Source organism: Anolis sagrei, chromosome 2 (assembly GCF_037176765.1).
Source record: "Anolis sagrei isolate rAnoSag1 chromosome 2, rAnoSag1.mat, whole genome shotgun sequence".
In the NCBI taxonomy this organism is placed as follows: Eukaryota; Metazoa; Chordata; class Lepidosauria; order Squamata; family Dactyloidae; genus Anolis; species Anolis sagrei.
In genome coordinates this window covers 9,703,269-9,722,264 of record NC_090022.1, presented here as the reverse complement: position 1 = coordinate 9,722,264, position 18,996 = coordinate 9,703,269, and the positions used below count along the sequence as shown (strand labels likewise).

Below are 18,996 nucleotides of genomic sequence, written 5' to 3'. Positions count from 1 at the left end.
TGTCAGGGGTGCTTTGAATGCAGTTTTCCTGCTTCTCGGAAGGGGGTTGGACTGGATGGCCCATGAGGTCTCTCCCAACTCTATGAATCTATGAAATTATTTTCATGGTCAAGAAGAAGTGTGTAGCTCTCAGCTTCCAATGCGATGGCAATTCAATAGGCTATTCCAGAACATCCCTTATCTCTAAATGCTTACACAGGGACAGAATGGGTTATACAGTCATTGTAGAAAAAAATAATGCTATGGATTGTGTTTCCTGAGATATTAGTACAGTTGAAGTGTATCTGAAAAGGGCTATCTAACTTTTCATTAAATCAAGAGTGAAATATCCCTGGTGGTACACTCTAGAAAGTACAGGTATAGGCCTACATTTTTCACTGCCATAAAACTATGTTTTTAAATCATGAAATACACAGCAACAGTAAGGCGGGAAGAGTAGCAACACCAATCATCTCATTCAAGAAGCATATATGTTAAAATAAATGATTTACATATGTTGTTGTTTATTCGTTCAGTTGCTTCCGATTCTTCATGACCTCCTGGGCCAGCCTATGCCAGAGCTTCCTGTTGACCGTCACCACCCCCAGCTCCATCAAATTCAAGCCAGTCACTTCAAGGATCCCATCCATCCACCTTCCCCTTGGTCGGCCCCTCTTCCTTTTTCCTTCCTTTTTCCCCAGCATCGACTTCTCTAAGCTTTCCTGTCTTCTCATGATGTGGCCAAAGGACTTCATCTTTGCCTCTAATATCCTTTCCTCCAATGAGCAGTCAACATTATTTCCTGGAGTATGGACTGTTTGGATCTTCTTGCTGTTTATTAAGGTTGGAAGAGTACCTGTAATATTGGAACACCACCTGGTGCCTTAATGTGATTACAATAGAAATTACAAGAGTTGAATGAAAAGTAATGCCTCCACCTTCGTAACTCCTCAACAGATGGCAGTACTGGTATGCGGCAGGTACTGAATTGTTCAGTAGACTCTTCTCTACAGTTTCATTTTGGCAGGAAGCCATAGCATCGAATGGTTGTGTTGTTAAAGTGCGAAGTATGGAATCCTGCGTAGACGGTCGGTCAATGCGACTTAAGCAACGTGCAGTCATTGAATTCTTGACAGCAGAAGGTGTCACCTCAACATTTTTAAACTTACTTGCCCAACGACACACAGTACTCACATCAACACAATCACGTATTCTCTGATGAATCTCCTTTGGGGTGACACCTTCTGCTGACAAGAATTCAATGACTGCATGTTGCTTAAGTCACATTGACCAACCGTCTACGCAGGGTTCCATACTTCGCACTTTAACAACACAACCGTTCAATGCTAAGGCTTTCCGCCAAAATGGAACTGTATAGAAAAGTCTACTGAACAAGCCAGTAGCTGCCGCATACCAGTACTGCCACCTGTTGAGGAGTTACGAAGGTGGAGGCATTACTTTTCATTCGACCCTCGTACATAGAAAGTATGACTTATGTATCTTAAAAATATGAGGAACGAATTACTTCAGCACACATCAGCAATGAAAGGAGAAACTGCTGACCAACACAGGGTCACAGAGGATAGTGGAGCATGACCTGAACACGCAAAATAAGCTAACTCCGAGTTTCCAACTAATTATCAAAATGATTAAGATGTTTTTCTGTGCAATAATAATTAATTATTGTTAACAAGTTATATAAGCAATTTTGTATAAATATGGCCATGTTCCAGAAGCATTCTCTCCTGACGTTTTGCCTGCATCTATGGATTTCCTAGTTTTCAAGAGACCTCACAACCTCTGAGGATGCCTGCTATAGATGCAGGCAAAACGTTGGGAGAGAATGCTTCCAGAACATGGCCATACAGCCCAAAAAACCTACAACAACCCAACAGATATGAATTCTCTGATGCTTCATATGGTATGCTTTTCCGCACTCCTGACATTTGTAGTTTCCCTGTGTGGTTCACAAAGATGCAAAATGGATTCAAAACATTTGCCACACTCCCAAATGTTTATAGTTCCTCTATATGGGTTTTCTGGTGGCTCATAAGGCTTCTTTTTTGAACAAAATCTTTCCCACATTCATAGCACTAATATGCTTTCTCTCCCGTGTGAATCCTCTGGTGGCGTAAAAGGTGTGTATTCCAAGCAAAACATTTCCCGCAATCCTGGCATTTATATGGTTTCTCTCCTGTGTGTATCCTCTGGTGCTTCACAAGGTCGTCCTTTTGACCAAAACGTTTCTCACACATCTCACATTTGTATGGTCTGTTTCCCGTGTGTTTGCTCTGATGCCGCACAAGTTGTGAATTCTGATAAAAGCATTTGCCACACTGTTGACATGTGTATAGTTTCTCCCCTGTGTGGATTTTCTGATGCCTCACAAGGACCGAACTCCAAGAAAAACATTTCCCACACTCCTGGCATGTGTATGGTTTCTCTCCTGTGTGGATTCTCTGGTGGCTTATAAGGTGTGAACCCCGAGCAAAACATTTGCCACATTCCAGGCATGTGTATGGTTTTTCTCCTGTGTGGATTCTCTGGTGGCTTACAAGGTTTGAATCCCGAGCAAAACATTTGCCACATTCCAGGCAAGTGTGTGTTTTTTCTTCTGTGTGAACTCTTTGGTGGATCAAAAGGCCTGAAGGCTCAGTGAAACATTTCCCACACTCCTGGCATTTGTGTCGTTTCTCTCCTGTGTGGGTTCGCTGATGGTGTTTTTCAGGGTCTGCTTTTACAAGAAAACAGTTGTCACACTCCTGACATTCATAGGACTTTTCGCCTGTGTGGGTTCCCTGATGCCTCACGAGATGCAACTTGTAACCAAAACCTTTCCCACACTCCTGGCAATTGTATGGTTTCTCTCCTGTGTGGACTTTCTGATGTCCGAGAAGAGAAGAGCGCTGAGGAAAACATTTCCCACACTTCTGGCACTTGTACGGCTTCTCCCCGGTGTGCATCCTCTGATGAATCACAAGCCATGCCTTCCGAGCAAAGCATTTCCCGCACTCCTGGCATTGGTAGGGTTTCTCTCCTGTGTGCACTCTTTGGTGGATTAAAAGGGCGGAATTCCCAGAAAAACGTTTCCCACACTCCTGGCATTTGTGTCGTTTCTCTCCTGTGTGGACTCGATGGTGCTTCATGAGGTCCGCTTTTAAAAGAAAACATTTTCCACACTCCTGACATTTGTAGGGTTTCTCACCTGTGTGGATTCCCTGATGTCTCCTAAGATGCGACCTACAACCAAAAAACTTGCCGCATTCCTGGCACTTGTGGGGTTTTTCTCCCGTGTGGACTCTTTGATGGCCTAGAAGAGAAGAACTCTGAGGAAAACATTTCCCACACTGTTGACATTTGTAGGGTTTCTCGCCCGTGTGGATTCTCAGATGCCTCTTAAGATGTGACTTGCAACCAAAACATCGGCCACATTCCTGGCATCTGTGGGGTTTCTCTCCTGTGTGGACTCTCTGATGGTTTAGAAGAGAAGAACTCTGAGGAAAACATTTTCCACACTCCAGGCATCTGAAGGGTTTTTCTCCTGTGTGCACTTTCAGATGTGTCAGAAGTAGAGAATTGTAAGCAAAACTTTTGCCACACACCTGGCATTGGTGTGGTTTCTTTGCTGAGCAGGTTTCTGGGTGGTTCACATTGTAGAATTTATAATCAAGAGGAACTCCATATGTAAAATGTTTATTTTCAGTATGGACCGTCTTCTGAGGCACAAGGGCTGGATCTTGCAGATAACATATCAGAGAGGGATCTTCTCTGAGATAACCTTCCTCTTCTGTACCTTGGACTTGCTGATGGCTGCTAAGGTCCAGGTTATACCTCAAACTTTTTCCGTACTGAGCACAGACATACGTGTTCTGCCAGTTTTCTGCTGGGGAAAAAACCAATACAAATATTTTCCAAATTTGTGTGAAAAAGAATTTCAAGTATTAAAAGTTAAACAATCCTAAAATCAAATGAATCCTCAGAGAAAACAGGGATGCTTTTTCTCCTCTTATAGCTCATGGAGCCGGCTTTAGCACAGCTGGTAAATCACCAGCAGCAATAAGGTTGCCAGTTCAAAGCCTGGGTCGGGGTGAGCACCTGACAGCCAGCCCAGCTTACTGTCCACCTAAGCAGTTTGAAATCAGCTTGAGAGCTGTAAGTAGAGAAATTAGGTACCGCTTAAAGCAGGGAACGTAGTTTATGGCACCACAAAAAGAAATACCAGAAATTCTGGTGACCAAAAGGAAGGAATTTCCCCCCTGTGGTGGAAATTGAGCACAACCTCCAGAACGCCGAAACTGGATACCGACACAACATACCTCTGTTTCTGTTTGTCCTGTTTGTTTCAGCGGCATTGAATGTTTGCCATGTATGTGTTCTGTGATCCGCCCTGAGTCCCCTTGGGGAGATAGGGCGGAATATAAATAAAGTTTATTAAGCATATTATTATTATTATTATTATTATTATTATTATTATTATTATTACATACTTTATTTATGTTCTGCCCTATCTTCCCAAGTATATTATTATTATTATTATTATTATTATTATATACTTTATTTATATTCCACCCTATCTATTAACTGCCTAGCATTGAATTTTTGCTGTTAGCTGTTTTGAGTCCCTCCACAGAGGTAGAGAAGAATGGGATATAAAAGTTCTAAATAAATAAATATTTTCCCAAGTATATTATTATTATTATTATTATTGAGCCCCTTGTGGCGCAATGGGTTAAACCCTTGTGACTGAAGACTGACAGGTTGAAGCTTCAAATCTGGGGGAGCACGGATGAGCTCCCTCTGTCAGCTCCAGCTTCCCATGCGGGGACATAAGAGAAGCCTCTCACAAGGATGATAAACATCAAAACATCTGGGCGTCCCCTGGGCAACGTCTTTGCAGACGGCCAGTTCTCTCACACCAGAAGTGATTTGCAGTTTCTCAAGTTTCTCCTGACATGAAAATAATAATAACAACAACAATAATAATAATAATAATAATAATTACTATTATCATTACAGCTTATGTCCAGACTATCTGAAAGCTATCTCCCCATCAAGCTTGACTAAATCTTATCTCTGAACATCCTCCTAGGCTTGGCTGGTGAGAACATGACAAGGCAGTCTTACCTAGAAAGGTGATGATCTCATGGATCTCTGCCGTGATTTGCTTGTACAGGGCTTTCTGGTCAGGTTCTAACAGGGACCACTCTTCCGGAGAAAAAGACACAGCAACCTCATCAAAGGACAACAGACTCTAGAGACAAAAGGAGAAAGTCCTGACTCAAACTCATAGTCTGATCAGGATCCAAAGGCAGCCAGGGTGAGATGTATTCTTCCACAAACACCAACCTGAGCATCGTGGATGAGATCTGACAAACACAGAAGCCTCAGCCCATGATGTACTCTACAGCTAGGGTAATTTTTTTTGGAACCCCCAATAGCACAATGGGTTAAACCCTTGTGCCAGCAGGACTGAAGACCAACAGGTCGCAGGTTCGAATCCGGGGAGAGTGTGGATGAGCTCCCTTTGTCAGCTCCCAGCTCCCCATGTGGGGACATGAGAGAAGCCTCCCACGAGCATGAGAAAACATCAAAACATCCAGGTGTCCCCTGGGCAACGTTTTTTGCAGATGGCCAATTCTCTCACACCAGAAGCAACTAGCCGTTTCTCAAGTCGCTCCTGACATGGGAAAAAAAACACAGCACACAAATAATAATAATAATAATAACAATAATAATAATAATAATAATAATAATAATAAGTCAGGAACAAGTCATTAGAACAAATGCCATTAGAGCCAGAATTGAAAAGTCGACAACAGATCCCAAATGTAGACTCTGCAAGGAAGCAGATGAAACAATAGATCACATCCTCAGCTGCTGCAAGATCGCGCAGACAGACCACAAGAAGAGGCATAACACTGTTGCTCAGATGATTCATTGGAACCTGTGCCACAAATACCATCTGCCTGCGACAAAGAACTGGTGGGATCACAAGCCTGAAAAAGTTACAGCAAATGAACACTTCAAACTACTCGGTGACTTCCAAATTCAGACTGACAGAGTTTTGGAGCACAATACTCCTGACCTCAAGATCGTGTTAAAAAACAGTGTGGATCGTCGATGTTGCAATCCCAGGTGACAGCAGGATTGCAGAGAAACAACTGAAAAAGCTGACACAATATGAGGATTTAAAGATCGAAACTGCAAAGACTCTGGTACAAACCAGTCAAGATGGTTCCAGTGGTGATCAGCACACTGGGTGCAGTGCCTAAAGACCTTGGCCTGCACTTAAACACAATCAGTGCTGACAAGATTACCATCTGCCAGATGCAAAAGGCCACCCTACTGGGATCTGCACGCATTATTTGCTGATACATCACACAGTCCTAGACACTTGGGGAGTGTCCAACACGTGATCCAATACAACAGCCAGCAGAGTGACCTTGTCTGCTGTGGACTCATCTTGTTGTGTTTCTAATAATAATAATAATAATAATAATAATAATAATAATAATCTTTATTTATATTCCGCTACCATCTACCCAAAGGGGACTCGGGGTGCTTAACATGAGGCCAAGCCCAATTTACAATACAGCAACGTAAAATACAAACAAACAAATAATAACATCAAAATAAAAAATACATAAAATAACAGAATATACAATAAACAAACCCCCTCCCAAAACATATCTTGCCATGAAAACCATGTGAGAGGCTTACCACAATATCCTAAATTGGGAAATACTGAAAGGCACACCACAACAACCCTAACAAAGGCGAAAGGAGGGAAGGCAGCCAAACCTCATCCTTTCCAGTAGCATACGAGAAGCTCGGCCTGTCATTGAACATCGAGAAAACCAAAGTGCTCTTCCAGCAGTCACCAGCCAACCTCCTCCAATTCCAGAAATACAGCTTAATGGTGTAACATTAGAAAATGTGGACCCTTTCTGCTACCTTGGCAGTTACCTCTCACCAAAGTCAACATCAACACCAAAATATAACACCGCCTGAGCTCTGCGAGTGCAGCATTTTTCCAAATGAAGCAGAATGTGTTTGAGGACCGGGACATCCGTAGGGATACCAAGGTGTTTGTTTATAAAGCCATTGTCCTCCCAACCCTGCTATATGCCTGCGAAACGTGGACTGTCTACAGACGTCACATGCAACTCCTGGAACAATTCCATCAGTGCTGCCTCCAGAAAATCCTGCAAATCTCTTGGGAAGGTAAGCAGACAAATGTCAGCGTACTGGAAGAAGCAAAGAGCACCAGCACTGAAGCAATGGTCCTCCGCCATCAACTCCGCTGGACTGGCCACATTGTCCTGATGCCCGACCACCGTCTCCCAAAGCAGTTGCTCTACTCCGAACTCAAGGACAAAAAACGGAATGTTGGAGGACAGGAAAAGAGATTTAAAGATGGGCTCAAAGACAACCTTAAAAAATCTGGCACAGACACTGAGAACTGGGAAGCCCTGTCCCTTGAGCGCTCCAGCTGGAGGTCAGCTGTGACCAGCAGTGCTGCAGAATTTGAAGCGGCACGAATGGAGGGTGAAAGGGAGAAACGTGCCAAGAGGAAGGTGCATCAAGCCAACCCTGACCAGGACCATTTTCCACCAGGAAACCGATGCCCTCACTGCGGAAGAAGATGTATGTCAAGAATAGGGCTCCAGAGCCACCTACGGATCCACAAGAATACTGATCCTGGAAGACTGTCCTACTCGTCCAACGAGGGATCGCAAGTAAGTAACAGTCTGGTGTTTCTTAGTCAAATGCCCTAATTTTAATTTTCATCTGTGAAATGATCGAGGTACTGGAGATATGTGAAGAATGAAACAACTACATTTTGGGTGCACATTTAATCAATCTGAAAACAAATATCCACTTTAAAAAAATCAAATAGAAAAAAAGAAACAAAATATTCCCACCACATAGAGAGGGATGTGAAAGAGGATTCCAGACTGCTCAAATCCAGTTTTCCCAGAAATCCTTCTTCTTACCTGATCTGGATCTGCTTCGTCACAAAGAAAAGGAGGAGACAACTGGGGTTCCATTCCAGGCTCTGTGAAAGAGACCAAAAAGGGGGAGAAGTTCGTCACATACGCTTCTGTCAGTTACAGTCTTTTGGAAATGCTATCTAGAAAGCGCAGGCATATCTCAGTTAGCAAAGACAAAGAAATTCCTTTCACAAAAGTATTTTATGCCAACCCGGGCCCCCATTTCTTCTGCAGCATATGCACTGGAAGGACAGCGAAAGAGCGTTTTCAATGTATGGTTGCAGCAACAGGTCTAAAGTAAACAACACAATAAATCTTTAGATGAAAAGCAACAGGATTAAACTGTAAAATCATAGGATCATAGAAGTGGAAGAGACCTTGTGGGCCATCCAGTCCTATCCCATTCTGCCAAGAAGCAGGAAAATCACATTCAAACCACCCCGACAGATGGCCATTCAGCTTTTGTTTAAAAGCCTCCAAAGAAGGAGCCTCCACCACATTCTAGGGCAGGGAGTTCCACTGCTGAACAGCTCTTTCTCACAGTCAGAAAGTTCTTCCTCATGTTCAGGGTTTTGTAATATGTTTTAAATGTAATTCATGTATTGCCAATATGGATGCCACAAAGAGTGTAATGCTGTGCTGAATTGTTTATCTTTGAGGCTGTGATTGAGTAGTCTCTGAGATAAGCTCTCTACTGAGTTGTGTGAGAAATTTAGGGATTTACCCGTTTGCAGCAGAAGAATCAAGCAGCTGCAAGGTCTGTTTTGACTATTAGTTTCCTGTGTGTTTTCTCCATGCTTAGATGCTCGCTGTAATAGACATGCTTTTGCTTTGTGCTTAGTAAACTTGAATTTGCTTGTATCCTGACATCTCCAGAGTCCATGATTTTGAGAGCTGTATCTGGTGAACCTGGCAGAGCTTCTGTGGAAAGGCATTTAAGCCTGACAGAATCTCCTTTCTTGTAGTTTGAAGCCATGGTTCCATTGCATCCTAGTCTCCAGGGCAGCAGAAAACAATCTTGCTCCCTCCTCCCTGTGACTTCCTCTCACATATTTATACATGGCCCTCATCATGTCTCCGCTCAGCCTTCTATTCTGCAGGCTAAACATGCCCAGCTCTTTAAGCCACTCCTCATAGGACTTGTTCTCCAGACCCTTGATCCTTTGAGTTGCCCTTCTCTGGACACATTCCAGCTTGTCAACATCTCCCTTCAACTGTGGTGCCCAGAATTGGACACAGTGTGATTCCAGGTGTGGTCTGACCAAGGCAGAATTCAAAGTGCTGGCTTTAGCCTATAAAGCCCTAAACGGATCTGGCACAGCTAGTCTATCAATCAAACGTATCTCCCCTTACGAACCTACCAGGAATTTAAGATTGTCTGGGGAGGCCCTGCTGTCGATCCCGCCTGCCTCGCATGCGCATTTGGCAGGGACGAGAGGCAGGGCCTTCTCAGTGGTGTCCCCCTCAGCTGTGGAACTCCCTAGCGATATTAGATCACGCCCCTCTCTCCTGACATTTTGGAAAAGAGTGAAAACCTGGCTCATTGAGCAAGCTTTTGAATCGGCAGTGTAATCTTATAAACACCACACTATGAAATAGTGAACATCGAATGGCTGAACGATGCAAAGGACAAGGAGATGAATGGGAAGATAATAATTATTATAGTTTTAATTGATTTTAATATGGAACTGATTTTTATATGGATTTTACTATGTATTTTTAACTGTTTCATCTATATATGTATGTGTGGCATTCAGTTGTTGCCAGTTTGTATGCTGCCCTGAGTCGCCTTCAGGCTGAGAAGGGCGGGGTAGAAGTGCAGTAAATAAATAAATAAATATTTATACATGGCCCTCATCATGTCTCCTCTCCGCCTTCTCTTCTGCACGCTAAACATGCCCAGCTCTTCAAGCCGCTCCTCATAGGGCTTGTTCTCCAGACCCTTGATCCTTTTAGTCGCCATCCTCTGGACACATTCAAGCTTGTCAATATCTCTCTTGAATTGTGATATCCAGAATTGGACACAGTGTGTTTCCAAGTGTGGTCTGACCAAGGTAGAATAAAGGGGCAGTATGATATTTCATGGATTTAGACACTATACTCCTAATGATGCCGGCCAAAATCCCATTGGCTTTTTTTGCCGCTGCATGACATTGTTGGCTCATGTTTCACTTATTGTCCACGAGGACAATAAGTTAAATTGGAGATTAACAACAACTTGAAGTCACACTACAAGACTAAAGAGACCTGCAGGATTCTAGACACGGAGTGCTATTCTTACCTTGCAAGAGATCCCATCCATCATCCTCCTGCTTGACGACCCTCCATTGGAAGATCTGCCTGGTGTCCAAGGAAGCCTTTGCTGCCACAGGGAATTCAGAGGGATCTGCTTCCAAGAGATTTCTCTCCTGAAAAGAGAACTGGGAGAAGGATGAGAAAATGGCTAAAGACTCTGTAGAAGTCCAACTGTGTTAGGAAAAGGTCAGCAAATCATTGGTCCTACTGTAAAAAATGGCTTGCAAGATAACACCTCAACAAGGTGGAAGACACTTATGTTTATATTTTGTATACGATATATGCTGAAAGATAAACAATCCCACTGAATCCATAGCAAGAATATATGAAGTTAGAATCAAAGGGCCCTTCCCCACAGCCATAAAACCCAGAATATCAGGGGTATCCCACGGAATCTTTTTGAACGGACTTATCTGAGTCTATACTGCCATATATTCCACTTCAAGGCAGATAGTCTAACTCCCTGCCATGCAAAAAAAGCACAATCAAAGTACCCTTAAAGATAGCCATCCAGCCTCTGTTTAAAAGCTTCCAAGGAAGGAGCTTCTACCAGACGATGAGGCAGAGAGTTCCACTCCTGAACATCTCTTACAGTCAGGATGTTCTTCCTCATGTTCAGGTGCAATTTCCTTTCCTGTAGTTTGAAGCCATTGTTCAATTGCATCCTAGTCTCTTGTTCATGAAGATTCACATTTGCCAAATGGACGTGACATCATTTTTACCTTTTCAATAGGGTTATGGTGCAGTTAGGGTGTCAAAGGGCCTCTTCCCAGCAGCCCCCCTCCCTGGACTCCCTTCCTGGACTCCCTCCCTGGCCCCCCTCTCTCTCCTCCAGTTCAGGGCCCTCTTTATCTTGTTGGGCTCTGCTCCACCCAAGAGCTGCAACTGCAGCTTCCCCACAACTTCAACCACCAACTCTGCCATTTTGACTGCTGGGGCGTGCGGCTTCAATGCCTCTGCGCCACAGTCCTCTTGGCTCCAAAGCCCTCCTGACAGATGACCGTCCATAGAATCATAGAATCCTAGAGTTGGAAGAGACCTCTTGGTCTATCTAGTCCAACCCCATTCTGCCAAGAAGCAGGAAAATCACATTCAAAGCACCCCCAGAAGATGGCCATCCAGCCTCTGTTTAAAAGCCTCCAAAGGAGGAGCCTCCATCACATCCAGAGGCAGAGAATTCCACTGCTGAACAGCTCTCACAGTTAGGAAGTTCTTCCTAATGTTCTGGTAGAATCTCCTTTCCTGTAGTTTGAAGACATTGTTCCATTGCATCCTAGTTTCCAGGGCAGCAGAAAACAAGCTTGCTCCCTCCTCTCTATGACTTCCCCTCACATATTTATACATGTCTCCTCTCAGCTTTCTCTTCTGCAGGCTAAACATGCTCAGCTCTTTAAGCCACTCATCATAGAGCTTATAGAATTTCCAATACTTATAGAATTTCCAGTAGGTTACAGAATGTCCAATTCTTTATAAAAGAGAACTACCTGATGTGCTGGCATTGTGTGTCTGAGCTGGGAAGACCCTCACTCAGCAGATTGTGAACTGGAGCGAGTTACAGGGAGTGGTCAACCCCCCCTGTTTAAACAGCTCCACTGGCTGCCGATAAGTTTCGGCAGCCAAGGTGCAGGTTATTACCTATAAAGCTCTAAACGGTTCAGGTCCCGCCTATCTTCAAGACCGCATCCTCCCATACGAACTCACACGGTCCTTAAGATCTTCCGGGGATGCTCTTCTCTTGCTCCCGCCCCTGTCTCAGGAGCGGTTGGTGAGGACGAGGGAAAGGGCATTCTCAGTGGTGGACTCTTGTTTCTGGAACTCCTTCCCCAGGGAAATCAGGCTGGCACCTTCCTTATAAACCCTGCCTGCTCATTGGAGGGAAGGATAGTAAAGGCCAAGATGAAGTACTTTGGCCACATCATGAGAAGACAGGAAAGCTTAGAGAAGACAATAATGCTGGGGAAAACGGAAGGAAAAAGGAAGAGGGGGCGACCAGGGGCAAGATGGATGGATAGTGTCTTTGAAGTGACTGGACTGACCTTGAAGGAGCTGGGTGTGGTGACGGCTGACAGGGAGCTCTGGTGTGGGCTGGTCCATGAGGTCACAAAGAGTTGGTAACGACTGAACAAATGAACAACAACAACAACCCTCCTTATCCACATTTCGTAAAGAATTGAAGACGTGGATGTTTCGTTGCGCTTTTGATTGACGATTCCTGATAGATGGCTCCTGACCATGACCTGAACTCAGTTCCTATATTTGATTACTATATTTTTAAGCTAAGCTGTAATGATCAATCCTTTTATAATCGCTCTATTCCTATTCTACTATTTGTTCTATCCTCCTTTTTTGACCAACCTATCCTTTAACCCGTTTTGCATATTTATCCCCTCCCCCAAAAATGAGATTAGAGGGATCTATGTTGTTGCTTATGATATTTGCTTTTATTGTTTATGATGATATTGTTTTTATGCTGTTTTATATTTTATTGTTCTGTTTTTAACTGTATGTTGTCTGAGCATGGCCCCATGTAAGCTGCCCCGAGTCCCTTCGGGGGATAGAGGCGGGGTAGAAAAATTAAGTTGTTGTTATTATTATTATTATTACAATATCTGGATTGCTTCCTCCCAGAATTCCCCACTACTCACCACACTGCAGGTATCAAGGCCTCTTCCTGTTTCAGACCAACATGGTTCCTCCATCTTTGGCCTCTTCTCTTTTAGGGTCTTAGAGTTTAGGGTTTTAGAGTCTCTATGCTATGCAAGGAAACCTACAAAGGCAAGACATCGGTCTGTTAATAACTTTGCCCCACCAGGTGTTTTGGACTCCAACTCCCAGTAGGCTGTTTGGAATTGTGGGAGTTGGAGTCTAAAACACCTGGAGGGAGGGCCCAAGTTGGCCCAGGCCTGGTGTAGATGCACCCCATCTTCTATATAAATAATCTATATAAATAAAATGTAATGTTTGTTTGTGGGATTAACAAAATTCAAAAACCACTGGATGAATTGACACCAAAATTGGACACAATACACCTGTCAGGCCAACGAGTGACTATCACTCATAAAAACACTGAAAAACACAGTGGAAGAGACTTAAAAGGCCAAAAATAAAAATTACATTACAATGCATGTGCAAAACCACATATATACACATATGCAGAAATATATACACACACATATACACAGACTGGGCCACAGCAACGCGTGCCAGGGGACGGCTAGTGATTAATAAACAGGAGCTGGAGCCATAGTGTTCATAGGGTTATTTCCCCATAGAATTATAGTGCTGGAAGAGACCTCATGGGCCATCAAGTCCAACCCCCTGCCAAGAAGCAGTAATATTGCAATCATAGCACCCCTGGCAGATGGCCATCCAGCCTCTGCTTAAAAGCCTCCAAAGAAGGAGCTTCCACCACACTCTGGGGCAGAGAGTTCCACTGCTGAACGGCTCTCACAGTCAGGAAGTTCTTCCTCATGTTCAGGTGGAATCTCCTCTCTTGTAGTTTGAAGCTATTGTTCCATTGCGTCCTAGTCTCCAAGGAAGCAGAAAACAAGCTTCCTCCCTGTGGCTTCCTCTCACATATTTATACATGGCTATCATGTCTCCTCTCAGCCCTCTCTTCTTCAGGCTAAACATGCCCAGCTCCTTAAACCGCTCCTCATAGGGCTTGTTCTCCAGACCCTTGATCATTTTAGTCGCCCCCCACATATACACACATATATACACACACAAAGCACATATACACAGACTGGGCCACAGCAACTTGTGGCAGGGGACGGCTAGTAGATGTATATAATGTGAAACAACCCCATGAGGGCCTCAAAGGAAGTGGCCTTTTCCTGCCACCCATCTCCATTTTGGAAGACACACTTATAGGTCCTAAACAGGGCGGGACAGGCTTCTCTGTGATTTCTCCCCACCTCCTTTTCCTTCTCCTTCTCCCAGGTGTCCTTCTTACCAGGACTCTTCCTCCTCCTCCTCGCTGTGCTCTCCTTAATTTGAAGGAAAGGGGAATGCCTTTATCCGGAACCAATGGCAACGGTGGTTGTTTCCGGGTGGGGGGGGATCCCTTTGAGCGCGGCACCGCTGGCTCTGCCTTGGCTTTGCTGGCCCCGCCCCTCCCTCCAGGCACGTGACTCACTGAAGCCGTTGCCATGGAGTCTTTGGGCTGGTGGCTGTCAGTCATGCTGGTTCTTAATAGATGGCCTGCATAACTGACAGCAGTGTTTGCAGGAGGAACTGAGGTAGAAGACAGGATTGTGGATCCCATTCTGGAAGAAGGGAAGGGGAGGAGAAATCCACAGAATCACATCCATAGAAAGCATTGATGTCTGCTTTCCAATGTCAACCTTGCAGGCCATGAATCTCAACTGTCCCTTATTCTGCAAACCCAGAAACAACTATATGTCTCTCTGTGTGTGTATGAGCTACTGAATTTGCTTATCGAAAGGTCACCGGTTCGAATCCGGGGAGTGGGGTGAGCTCCCGCTGTCAGCCCCAGCTCCTGCCAAGCTTAATGGCGAGCCAGCCGGGAGCCCCTGCCTTGAAGCCGATCTGACCTGCAGCACGGAGTTCCGCAGTTCTCCGTTATGTCTCTCTGTGTGTGTATGAGCTACTGAATTTGCTTATCGAAAGGTCACCGGTCCGAATCCTGGGAGTGGGGTGAGCTCCCGCTGTCAGCCACAGCTCCTGCCAAGCTTAATGGCGAGCCAGCCGGGAGCCCCTGCCTTGAAGCCGATCTGACCTGCAGCACGGAGTTCCGCAGTTCTCCGTTATGTCTCTCTGTGTGTGTATGAGCTACTGAACTTGCTGATCGAAAGGTCACCGGTCCGAATCCGGGGAGTGGGGTGAGCTCCCGCTGTCAGCCCCAGCTCCTGCCAAGCTTAATGGCGAACCAGCCAGGAGCCCCTGCCTTGAAGCCGATCTGACCTGCAGCACGGAGTTCCGCAGTTCTCCGTTCTGTCTCTCTCTGTGTGTATGAGCTACTGAACTTGCTTATCGAAAGGTCACCGGTTCAAATCCGGGGAGTGGGGTGAGCTCCCGCTGTCAGCCCCAGCTCCAGCCAAGCTTAATGGCGTACGAGCCAGGAGCCCCTGCCTTGAAGCCAATCTGAGCTGCAGCAGGGAGTTCCGCAGTTCTCCGTTGCCCACTTGGGCCGACAATCAATGGGAATGTGGCCACAGCAGCAGCTTCAACCAAAGACTCCTTTTCTGCTTTGCATTCTTCCCCTCGCCTCTGCGCCCTACACCACTGGAGAAATTACACTGCTTAGCCGGTATTGCACCACCTGACATCCGCCGGGAAGTAGTAGCAAATAGTGAAAGGACCAAGGCAGAGACATCTCCAGCTCATCCCCTGTTTGGGTATCAGCCAGCACATCAACGACTTAAATCTAGAAATAGTTTTCTAAGATCTACAGAGACACTCACTGGAACACCTCAGTAAGCGAGAGTCCAAAAGTGGCAGGCTCAAATCCAGCACCTCAACCAATGGCTGATACCAAATGAGAGACTCCCTCCTGGGCACACAGAGGACTGGGCGACTTGGAAGGCGCTGAACAGACTGCGCTCTGGCACCATGAGATGCAGAGCCAACCTTGAGAAATGGGGCCACAAAGTGGAATCCTTGACATGCGAGTGAGGAGAAGAGCAAACCACTGACCACCTGCTGCAATGCACCCTGAGCCCTCCTACATGCACAATGGAGGACCTTCTTGCAGCAACACCAGAGGCACTCCAAGTGGCCAGATACTGGTCAAAGGACATTTAACGAACTACCAAACTCACAACTTTTGTATTTGTCTGTTTGTTTGCTTTGTTCTGTTAGAAATTTAATATAATGGACTGGTTGCTCTGACACGACAAATAAAACCTAACTTTCTAACCAATCCCCCAATAAAGTATCAAATAATTGTAACCCTTTAACTCTCCATAGTGATACATTGTGTCTGTTCACTGGCTCTGACTTTGTCAAGCACAAACCTTTCCTTTCCCGAGCCGCAGCTAGCTGCGGGCTCGTCCAGGATGCTTTCTTGGCATCCCGGGGAGGCCAAAACTGCATTCCTCTGAACCATGGATACTGAAACCCACTGGGTCCCCGTATCCATGGGTCAAAGGATCACTTCAAAATCGGTGCCATTCTTCTCCTAGGCAAATTCTAAGACTAATGGCTAACTCACTTTTGCTCCACAAACCTCTCCTCCCCGGGAATAACCCTTTTTGCTCCCAAAACTTAGTATGGAGCCCAGCTGGCTCCCCGCAGCCACAAAATCGTTGCCGCCACCTCATTGATGCCTGGAGAGCCTGTTGACCTGGGGAACCTGCTGCGGCCACCCCTTGGGACCTCCAAGGTGCTGACGAGCCATCCCGGTCCTTGATGAGATGGGATCTATAGTTTTCTCCATTTTCCAATGTGGATCTCAACCTCCAACGCTGGCAGTCATTTCACAAGGACTCAATGGACTCTGGGACACCTTCCCCAAATTGCCCCCATGGATTCTGCAGTTTACCCAGAACTTTTACCAACTTTTAAGGACTTTTGAAAACTTTTTGGAACTTTTTTTCTTCTTTCAGGCCCCATTGACTCCCTTTTATGATTTTAGGATTTCAAGGCTTTAGACCAGTGGTTCTCAACCTGGGGTCCCCAGATGTTTTTGGCCTACAACTCCCAGAAATCCTAACAACTGGTAAACTGGATGGGATTTCTGGGAGTTGTAGGCCCAAAACATCTGGGGACCCCGGGTTGAGAACCTCTGCTTTAGATTCTTTATGAACTCTGGTGGGTGGGATGGGTCAATATGAATTTCCTTTTCCCTTTTCCCTATGTATACCTTATGAACCCCATATATGTGTCTATGTATAAAAATGTGGAAAGCCACCCTTTCGTGACCCCAGCAAGCAAACTTCTTAGGAAATTCCTCCTCTTTTCCTGAGATGACTTTCCCATTGTTTAAAAAGGACTTAACAAAGACCTCTTGCATGGACAGAAACTATGATGCCCCTGGGCCTTGGAGCATGGCCACCCGGAGGGAGCATCCCATGGTGACACAATCACTCATCATAAAGGGACATCCTGATCTGGATGGCCCATCCGCTTCGCCCATTGTCTTTGCACCCTTGGCTGAAAACAACGCACAGATAAACATCCATTGATCCTATTTCCTGAATCAGATATTACTAAGGGCTTAGCAGCTGCACCAGCCACTTTTGTATATTTCACCCCCACAAGACAGTACCAGGCCAGCTTGAAGAATCCCCGAATTATCGCTGGCCATCGGACAAGCCATTAAGTCACATTTAATCCATTCATTTCTCTCTCTGTTCTTTGTATCCCGCTTGCACCGTTTACTTGTCCAAATGTATCTCCTCCTATGAACCACCTAGGAGCTTAAGATAGTCTGGGGAGGCCCTGCTCTCGATCCCGCCTGCCTCACAAGTGCAATTGACAGACACTAAGGACACGGCCTTCTCAGTGGTGGCCCCCTGGCTATGGAACTCCCTCCCCAGGGATATTACATCTGCCCCCTCCCTCCTGATTTTCCGAAAAAAGTAAAGACTTGGCTCTTTGAGCAAGCTTTTGAGAATGCAGTGGAATAGATAACACGGAACTATGAATGATGAACATGGAAGGGCCAGATGATGTTACTGGATAACGTTTTCAACAAGATGACATCGATGATTATATGCTTTAACGGTTTTTATTTATGTTTTATATTGTAATGTTGATTGTTTTATGAATGCCTGACATTGAATTGTGCCAATCTGTAACCCGCCTCGAGTCGCCGTATGGCTGGGATATAGAAATAAATGTGTGTGTGTATGTGTGTGTATGTATATGTGTGTGTGTGTAAGTAAGGCAGCATGTTTCCCTCTTAATAGAAGGACAGCAATCTTGTTTTCTACTTTCCATAATAATAATAATAATTTTATTTCATACCCACCTCTCCTTGTGGCTTGAGGCGGGTTACACAATAATTAAAACATATAAACATCGTAAAAATTCCACAAATGCACACATTAAAATGTATTTCGATAAAAGGTAAAGGTTTTCCCCTGACATTAAGTCTGACACTGGGGGTTGGTCCATAGACACCTCCAAAGTCATGTGGCCGGCATGACTGCTTGGAGCACCATTACCTTCCCGCCGGAGCGGTACCTATTGATCTACTCACATTTGCATGTGAATCAATGTATTCCTGTTTTTCTGGATTATATTAGAGAAATTTGCTTTATGGACTTTGCTGACCGAACTCTACCTTGGATTAATTTGCTTCTGCTTATCTTCTTACCTAATTGGATTTGCCTATTACTTTTAAGTGTTTTATTTATTTAGATGTTTTTTACTTATCTTCAATAAAAGGATTGTTTTACTATTCAATGTGTGGTGTTTAAAATCAGAGGATTTTTCCTGAATCAGAGGATTTTTCCTGCAACTGAAGGGATCTTGTTTTCTTCTTCCTTGAAAAGCTTTTACCATCTTCATTAGACCCTGTTGTGATTGTTGGTTGTTGTTGGGGTTCAGCCTGGGTGTGAACCTGAACCTGCTTCTCTGATTGTATTTCCTGATGCTACTGAAAATGATTCTAATGAAAATGTATTTCCTGATGCTAATGAAAATGTTGATTCTGAGGTCAGTGTAGAAGAAACTCCTGCAGGCTTGGAAGGCTTGGAAACTGAAAGTACACATTCTCCTGAGAATGTTTCAGGGTCAAGCGGTGTTAGCTCTCCAGAGA

The 18,996-nt window shown here is 44.8% G+C and overlaps 1 protein-coding gene and 1 pseudogene across 1 annotated transcript in view; one reads left to right on the top strand and one right to left on the bottom strand.

The window, feature by feature from the left end:
• LOC132766024 (zinc finger protein 208-like) overlaps positions 1 to 14,333 on the bottom strand; it is a 32,966-nt pseudogene extending 18,633 nt beyond the window's left edge.
• Positions 1 to 18,996, top strand: part of LOC132765774 (zinc finger protein 850-like) — a 1,095,673-nt gene that overhangs the window by 952,728 nt on the left and 123,949 nt on the right. The window lies entirely within an intron of this gene.